Source organism: Gallus gallus, chromosome Z (assembly GCF_016699485.2).
Source record: "Gallus gallus isolate bGalGal1 chromosome Z, bGalGal1.mat.broiler.GRCg7b, whole genome shotgun sequence".
Taxonomy (NCBI): Eukaryota; Metazoa; Chordata; class Aves; order Galliformes; family Phasianidae; genus Gallus; species Gallus gallus.
In genome coordinates, this window is record NC_052572.1 from 14,199,720 (window position 1) to 14,208,928 (window position 9,209).

Sequence of the window (9,209 nt, forward strand, 5' to 3'; positions counted from 1 at the left end):
GGGAGAAGGCGGGGGGAATGGTGTGAGAAAGTGACGCGGCGTGGCCAGAGGGCAGCGCGCCAATGAGAACGCGGCAGAGGCAGCGGGCGCTCAATGGGAGCCGAGAGCAGCGCGCGGGCAGCCAATGGGAGGGCGCTGCCGACCGCGGGTGAGAGTAGGACGGCTGTCGGTCCCCGGCGAGGCGAGGAGCGTGTCGCCTGGCAACGGGGCGAGGCCCGCCAGGCTCGGCGAGAGCGGCTCGCCCGTTCGTGTCGCGTCGTGTCGTGTTTGTCGCGTGTGTCACCTGGGCCTGGTCCCGTGAGGCCGGAGCCGCAGGGAGGCCGCGGAGCTGGGTCTGGGGGCGGCCCCGGGCCTGCCCGCCGCACCCCGGCCCCGTGAGCGCGGAGAGTGCCGAGCCGCCCCTGGGCCCTGAGGCGGCGGTCGCAGCCGGCTGATGCGCGGGGCCGCGTGGGGGTTTACTTCTGCCTCTCTCTCGCTGCGCAGGTTCGGGAGGGTCCCTGCAGGCCTCCTCCCTGCCGGCTCCGCGAGTACGAATGTTGCAAATAGGAAATGGCTCGATAAAAGTCGCGTACCAATTTTAAAAGCTGGATATGCTGGTTGTAAAACACCGAAGGAGTACACTCCCTTGGCAGCCGGTGATGGCTGCAGCGAGCAGAAGGCAGTACCTGGCTCGCCTGAGGCACATGGCATCACCACGGCCTGGTGATTTCCGCCATCACAGGGCCAGGTGGAGACTGTGAAAGGACGGGGAAAGATCTCATGGAAAGCCTTAGTGCCTATCTTGTTTCTTTGGTCAGATTTGGTCTTGTAACTGTTCTGTAATTATCACGTAGAAACAGAGATTTGTCACAAATCTTCGTAGTGCAGGAATTGGGAAATACTATTGAGGAACTGAGAGTTTTGTTTGCGCTTGTTACACTGCAGTCTTCTGACAAACTGACGTCAGTCGGTGTGCAAGCCAGTACCATCTGCAAACCTGAAAGAACACGGTGACAAATTGCAAACTTGATGGGCTATGATGTAATTATGTCATATAAACATACTGTACCTCCCATGCCTACAGACCAAACAGAATTCTTGTCAGAAAGTTCAATGTTTCCTTGTTTGAAATGGGTTGCTAATGCCAGCCTATCATGTACCTCAGTGGCAGAATGTTTCCTCACATGGTACTTTGGAACCATTCAGGAAGAGATGGAGCAAGACATAGCGTTGAATTGGCAGGATTGTATGTCGGGACTGCAAGCACACCCAGGGGCTTTGCAAACCCTTCTCCACCACCTTAGTTTAGCTGTCTGTGCAAGGCCAGCTCCAACAGCATGTGCCCCTGTAAGGGACTGCCAAGAGAAGAGGTGTGTGGCAGGGAGCTGTGAGAAGCCTTCTTAGTCACCTTTTTCCTTCATTCCAGAGCTGCTACATCCTCTACTGCTCCTGACCCCTTGTCTTGACTTCTGAGCTGGCCCTTAAACCTGCCTCACCACAGCAGACTCATCTGGAAATCTGGACTTCTGTCTGGCCCGCCTGCTGCCACTGGCTCTGCCCCGCTCTTCTGTTTGGGTGCTGTGAGAGTGTGCCTTTTCCAGCAAGGCCACTGCCCCACTCTCCTGGTCACACTCCGCTCCTGGCCCTTCTGCCCTTTAAGGGCAGCCTGTTCCCCACTGCTTCCTGACAGCATAACTGTGTTCACCTGTAAGCTTGTTGCTTGGGGCTTTTTAAAATTATTGGTTTTTTATTTGATAAATGTTGTATATGCTTTCAAAATCGAAAAAAAAAACTCCGATGTTTTGGGGTTTTTTTGAAATTGTTTTTGTGTGTTGTCAACAACATATGCAGACGTAAATAGCAGTCTTCTGAATTTTATTAAACCTTTGCATATCTGATCAAGAAAAAGTACCAAAATGACTAAGCTAGTTTGGTGAGATAATCCATATTACTGCCTTCTTTTCCATGATGCAGGATTATGAATGACTTTCCAACATCTTTTGTATTTACTTTCCATGCTGTAGAAGATAGTATGACATAGACATGCATGACATCATTGCTACTGATCTAAAAGAATGTACTTGCAACAAAAATTAAAAATCAGCCACCTGAAGCCAACAGAATTATAACCATGTTCTCCTACTGTGCCAGTAGAAAAGCACTTTTCAGGATTACACCTTACAAATGATGAAAGAAAGCTGAAAGGTAAAATTTAACAACCAGTTGCTAGATTTTCAAAATTTTAAAACAGAATCTGAGGATGTAATACAGTCCTACTTTTTAAAAGAATTATTTTAGGTTAAATTCAGGGACCTTGTTTAATCTATACTGGAAAATGTATTTATCTCCTAAGGATGTTTCTGGATCCGAGTGCAAATTTAAATTTACGTCAAGTTCAGATGACCTCCTCTTGCAGATCAGTTTGATGACTAATTTAGTTGCCTTTAGTAGCATTTAATAGCCTAAGATTTACTACTACTCCTAATTAATCAGTACAGTTTCTTCTGTAGTGGTTGTCAGTAGCATTATTCTTTTTCTTCAGCTTTAAGAGGCTTCAGATCTGATTATCCTGTCACTGGGTGTACATGTGGAAATTCTTATAAAGCATCGCTATTATCTCTTTGCAAGAAAGGAGCTGCTGTTGCAATGGAATTGACTGCAATCATTTTATATGGATTTCTCAAAGAGTTTGCAGTAAGAATATTAAAGTTGTTGGTGGATCTTGTTCTAGATCTCTTAGGTAATTAATTATAGTCTTCTACCAGTTTATTCTCCAGACGTGTGATTGCCACCATTTGCACCCCCGCTTGTGAGAATGCAAGTCACTCTCTCCTTTTATGACTGAAGAAACAGTGGTATTTTCAATAGATTCTGTAATAGAGACTGCTTTTTGTATGTTTGAACTAATACACCAGAATGAATGCTGCACCTTGTCACAGTAGACACAGAATGGGAAACCTAACAAAGGAGGAGTCCATTTACTAAAGATGCTATTACCAAAGAAACCTAGAATAACTCAGAAGAACCATGTAGCAGCAACATGCAAGGATGTTGGTAGGGAGAGGACAAATGCTTCCTTTTCCTCCCATTCAGCATGTGAGTCTATTTTGACGGGAATTTGGAGTTGAGTCTCTCTTGCCATTTCTCACTTATGCAGAAGTGGAATCTCCTAGGGAAGGAAGCATGTGTGTTCTCTGATGATTCTCCTGGTTTTAAGTCAGTGTATCAAATTTAGTGTTCTGGTTTTGTCTCAATAGACCCAACAACTTCTTTATTTCTGTTACTTCTGAGTAATTCTTAGGCAATCATACCTGTGGTAGCTTTTTTTCTCAAGCTTCCTAGAGAGACAGCCTATTATGTTAGTTCAATGACTTAAAATAAATGAAACAGCCAGATACTAAGGATGCTTCTTAAAATGTGGAATTTCCAAGAATATTAAATGAATCATAAGTCCATTTTGAATGAAATTCAATGGAAACCAGGCTTCTAAGTCACTAAAATATTCAGTGCAGTTTTCAGAAGCAACTGGCTGCATCTTTGGGTACCTAAACTCATTGAAAATATAGCTTAAACCAGCATTTTTGAGAAGACAAAGTCATGTGCTGTAATGACGTGTTCTGCAAAGCACAACGTTGAGATGACGTTACTGAAAAAAAAATATATTGATTTTATTTTGTTGCCAAGTACAAAATAGCAAAGGTCAAAAACAACACTCAGGTATAAGAGAGTGTGACATATCCTAAATGAAGGTTTGCTAACTGGAAAGTTCTTCTTTGCCGTATTTGTGTGTCAGGGTTCAGGGATAAATGAATCTCTACCAAAGTGTTGTCTTGATATTTTATATACCAATGTTGTGGAAAGTTTTTTACATTGAATGATTAGAAGAAGTTATTCCTAATTCAATTTCCAAAAGAATCCACAGGAGCCCAACCAAAATACACTTGTCAGCTTGGAGATGACAACTGTCTTCTTGTAATCTCTCAATTTGATCTACGGTATCCAAGAGAACTTAATATGAGATAACAAACACTCTGAAGAACTGAAAGATATAAACAAAACTATCAAAGTCTGTTTTTTAAAGTAGCTTGATAAAGGCAAATGTTGCAATTGCATTTAAGTTGCAGATCTCTCTGGGTCTTACAATATCTGTGGCATTGTAGCAATTTCAATTATTAAGAACTACAGAACTACATTTATATCCCAATTAGCTGTTTTTCTGAATATACTGAATATCTCCGATAGAACAGTCATGGAAATTAGGGTACAGTCAGTACTTCACTCCAAACTTAGGTAAACCCCACATGCACTAAAACCACTGCTGTGTTGATGGAAAGAATACGAGGAGCTGAGACACCATCATCAACCCTCCTGGAAATCTGTTACTCAAGAGAGAGGAATGCAGGTAAAATTTGGAATCATTAGAGCACAAGGAAGAAAAGAAATTGACAAAACAGTGTAATATATTTGCAGCAATTTAGTATTCATGGCACTCTTCTGACCTGGGCCCATTAGGTTTGTGTTCTAATACACGTTTGCTGTGTACGTATGGCATGCACCTAGTGCAGCATCAGGATGCAAATGAAATGGCTAAATCAAGTCATTTCAGTTTGTATCAGCCAAGCCACCCCATCGTGCAGCACAAGGCAGTGGGGATGAAGAGCTCCTGTGTATGATCTGAACATTCGCGGCTCCTTCTCCTGGCAGCAGGGTGGAGCTGTGCCAGTACACAATATTCCCTAGAAACTGGAAGATGAGTTGCTTCATCTCTGTAAGGACACTGTTGGCTCATCAGAGATTATAATTATGCTTCTTGTTTTCTCTTATCTGTTTTGGAAGGAGTTCCTTTCATCAGATGTGTCTCTGTGGGAATATGCTATTCATTCTCTGGTGACCTTGCTACAGATGTTCATCTTTATTTTACTTAGAGAATTTATTAACAGCTTATTCTGTCTATTGTCATCTGCCAAGCATTCTCCCATGTTTGCAGTATAAAGTTAGACATAAAATGAAAAAACAATACTAGAGATAACTCTGAGGAACTAATTTATCAAATGCAGTAAAGAAGAGGGAACAAAATGAACAAAAGCAATAGGGGTTATCTTTACTGCATAGCTTTGGATGGTGTTTCCAGTGATAACGATGGCTGAGAGCAGAGAGTGTTTGGAATAGGCAAAGGATGTTTTTTTGGCCAACATGATGTAGTATCTGGAAAGTAGTATATATTAAAAGTACATAAGAAAAAAAATCATAATTAGTGACTGAAAGGGTAGAAACAAAAGAGGCAACAGCACAAAGGTATTGCACAGAAAAATAAAAGAGAAAAAAATGCCAGCAGGGACAAAAAGGAACTTAGATAAATGGAGTGCTGAGAAGGAATATTGGCATGTTTAGTAAAAATCGCAGGGAGGTAACAATGAAAGCAGAGTTGGAGAGGGGAGGATTTAAGTGTATCCATAGATCTAGGAGGTACAGCAGAGCACTTGCTGCAAGACACTTTCAGGAACACCATGCCATTTTGTTTGTAGTTGGCCCAGCATTAATCTTGCATACAGGTAATGGTGCCTCCAGCACGCAGATATTTGAAAGGTCATTTTAATGGTATAATCACCCATCCTTGATGCAGTCTGGTACCTTTGTTCACAGTTCTGTGTGCCACAGGTACCTTCATTATGGGGCTTGCTTCATGTTACTGTCTATTCTCTTTTTTCAATATTTTGGTTCTTCTCTGTCTTCTTCCATGATGTTTTTTTCTGGGGATCTTGTGTTTATTCTTCTTCATCCATTTTTTAAGTCTTTTAATCCGTGGGCTTACACAGAACTTTCTGCCTTCTATGTGGAGACTGACAGAGCAAAAATCAGTTGTCAGAGAAAAAATGTAAACCAAACAAAACAACAACAAAAACCTATCATACTTAACAAATATGAAATCATCATTAAAATGCTTAATCGTATATTACATCAGTTTGGTTTTGTCTGGTGTCAGATATGGTAAATGTTGGTATCTAAGGTTTCCACAATTATAGTATCTTCCAAAATCTGAAAAAAAAAAAAAAAATACTCCTACTTCAGTGGTTCTGAAGAGAACCACAGTGCAAACCAGTACATTTTCATTGCCAAAAAATAAGTCAAGACTTTATTATTACTACTGTGATGATTATCCAGCAAATGTAAATGTCTAGAAATAAATATCGCCAGGATTTATTTCAAGTTTATCATTTTTACATAAACACTGTGATACTGTACTAGCAAAAAAATAAATAAAAGTAAATTAATTATAAATAGCTTATGTGTAGACCTGTTGTAATTAATTTAGTCAAGAAATGGAAAAATGAAATGGAGAATGAAAGTGCATAAGTTCTTTTTCAATTCTAAAAATAAAGCAAGTGTCAAAGTTATTGCAGACTGAATAATAATATTATTGTTGAAATGGAAATGGAATGTTATCAGCCTTGAGTTCAAATGGCACAAGGGAGGACAAATGTTAAACCACTCACAATCTTATTTTTCATTACATTTTTGCTATCCATCTAAGATTCTATTGGTTTTGATGGTGCCTAATAGGTTTTAATTTCACAGTACCCCTTTCACAGTGAAGCACACAAAGCAACTCTTACATAACAGCGTGTAGGTGACACAGGCCATCATATTTCTGGATTTCAAATCTCTCCACTCTTCGGAGAATTCCTTTAGGAATTTCTTCTGAAATTTTCGTGCAACAGTTAAAGGCCTCAGGAAATAAAGCTGGAAAGTAATAACAAAGTTAGAAACGGCATAGATATGAAGGGACAACTCATAGCTTGACTTTACAGAATCACAGAATAGTTGAATTTGTAAGGGATCTCTTGAGGTCATATAGCCCACCTTCCCTACTCAAGCAGCAACAACTAGAGCAGATTGCCCAGGACTGTACCCGGTTGAGTTTTGAGTATCTCCACAAATGGAGACTCCACAGCCTCTCTGAAAACCTCTTCCAGTCTTTGACTACCCTCACAGAAAAAAAAATGTTTTCTTTTGTTCAGATTGAATTTTACGTGTTTTAGTTTGTAACCATTGCCTCTTGTTTTGTCAGTAGAAAAACTTGGCTCCTTTGCCTTCTTTCCCTCTTGTCTGGCATTTGTGCATACTGTTGAGATCCCCCTTTCAGAAATGCTTTCCTGGATGATTTTTTCCCTTCCCAGGGACTGAGGTGAGTTTGACCAGCCTGTAATTCCTTGGATCATCATTACTGACCTTCTTGAAGAAAGGAAATACATTTTCTCTCTTCGGTGTCCAAGAACTTCTCCTAGTCACCATGACTGTTCAAAGATAATTGACAGTGGCCTTGCACTGCTCTCAGCCAGCTCCCTCAGCACTCACCAGTGATGCAGCCTGTCAGTCCACAAGGCCTCACGTCCACTTAAGTGGGCTCCCTAGCCTGATACTCCTCTACTGAGGATAATTCTTCAGTACTCCTGAGTTTCCCTCTGGTCCCAGAGGCCTGGATTTCTGAAGGCCAGTTTCAATCATAAAAAATGAGGAAATGAAAATACTGGGTATCTTGGTCTTTTCCAGGTCATTTAGCATCTATAGCCCTGCCCTCATTCAGTAGCAGGCCCATGTTTTCCTTTATTTTGCTATTTAAGTACTTGTAGAGTTCTTTCTTGTTGCTTTTTATAACCCTTGTTAGATTTAGACCTAGGCCAGCACTGGCTTTTGGACCCTATTCCTGCATGATCAGACTGTAACTCTACTCCATCTTCATCATTTGCCCCTGCTTCCTTCCCTTGTGCACTTCCTTTTTACACCTGAGTTCAGTTAGGACCACTGTGCTCCTCCTTGTAGGCCTCTGCTTGGCTTTTGCTTTATTGGGATGGACCTTCTTTTAGCCTGGAGGGGGTGACTCTTGAATATCAACCATCTCACCTCAACCACTTTTCTCTCTCAGATCATATTCTGTGGGATTCTTTCAAGCAGATCTCTGTAGAAGAAGACATCTCCTGAAATCTAGGGTTATGGTCCAGCTTCTCGTCTCCTCCTCTCCTCCTAGGATTCTGAACCCTACCATCTCATGGTCAGTGCAGTCTGCCTCCAGTTTTTCTGTCTTTGATGAGTTCTTCCTTCTTTGTAAATATTTGGTACAGCCGAGTTCCTTAGAAATTGCCATCAATGCACTCAGATTACATTGGTGTCTCATAGATTCCTTGAGCACTGCTGTCTTGCCTTTCTGGCAGGTATCAGGGATAGTTAAAGTCCTCCATCCGGAAAAGAGCCTGTGAACCTGAGGCTTTTTCCAGTTGTTTGTCATCTACTTCTTGCTGACTGGGAGGTCTACAACAGGCATTTAGTACAGTTATACCCATGTTGGCCTCCCACTAATCCTAACCATAAGCTCTCTGTTGGCTTATCTTCCACCCTTAGGCAGAGCTCTGTGCATTCCTGCTGCTCTGTCACAGGAAGAGCAACTCCTCCTCCTCTCTACCTTCTGGGAATGGGAGATTACTGACAATAATGACACATGAAGTTTTCAGGAGTGTAACTTAAAAGCTCTGCCTTGTAAGGTTGAATCATCCCCATTATCTTTTGTCTTAGAAACTATTAATGCTGTTGCTGTTTTTTTGTTGATTTTTCCCCCCCAGGGGCTTGTGGGTTCATGACTGAATGTGTCTCTCCTAGTGATCTGCAGATTTTTTCCAGCTTGATAAATACCACTGTAAAAAAAAAAATAACTTTAAAGTCAGATCATAAGAATATTTGGTGACAAATAGTAACATTTTGGTGTTCAATTTTCTTCCGCACTAGTGCAGAAATATATCTTCTGAAAGGGATTCCTTCCACCAGTTCAAGGTTTGAGGGATTTATCTAGGTTGTGACAGTCTTGTGATCAAACCCATGCTTCAAGGTGACCACAAGGACTTCTCTGTCTCAGTCAACAAATCTATGTGGGTGCAGTGGGGAGTTTGAATTTTGTTTTTTTCCTGGCCTGTAGCTCATGCTGTTCCTTAAGTAACCATTTAGCCTTGGAGTGCAAGAGTCATGGAGCAAGAAAATAATAAATAGGAGAATCTATTTCCTGTGGTTTCCGTAAACAGGAGATTAAAAATCTCCTCAAAACATTTCTTGTAATCAAGAAGGTTGTGTGTACTGGTTCTTATGAGAACTCTGGACGAGAGCTGGAATAACAGAAGATGCTAGCAGAGGTACAACTCTGAGCTAGAGCAGCTAGCAGTGTAGCAGGAGTCGCCAAAGGCCAG

General features: G+C 41.6%; 1 long non-coding RNA gene across 1 annotated transcript; it reads left to right on the plus strand.

The window, feature by feature from the left end:
- The first annotated feature begins 49 nt into the window (after positions 1-49).
- Positions 50-5,225, plus strand: LOC107051936. The gene is made up of 2 exons (XR_001463924.4): positions 50-148; positions 1,406-5,225. It is a non-coding gene; the product is annotated as an uncharacterized LOC107051936 (long non-coding RNA).
- The last annotated feature ends 3,984 nt before the right edge of the window (positions 5,226-9,209 follow it).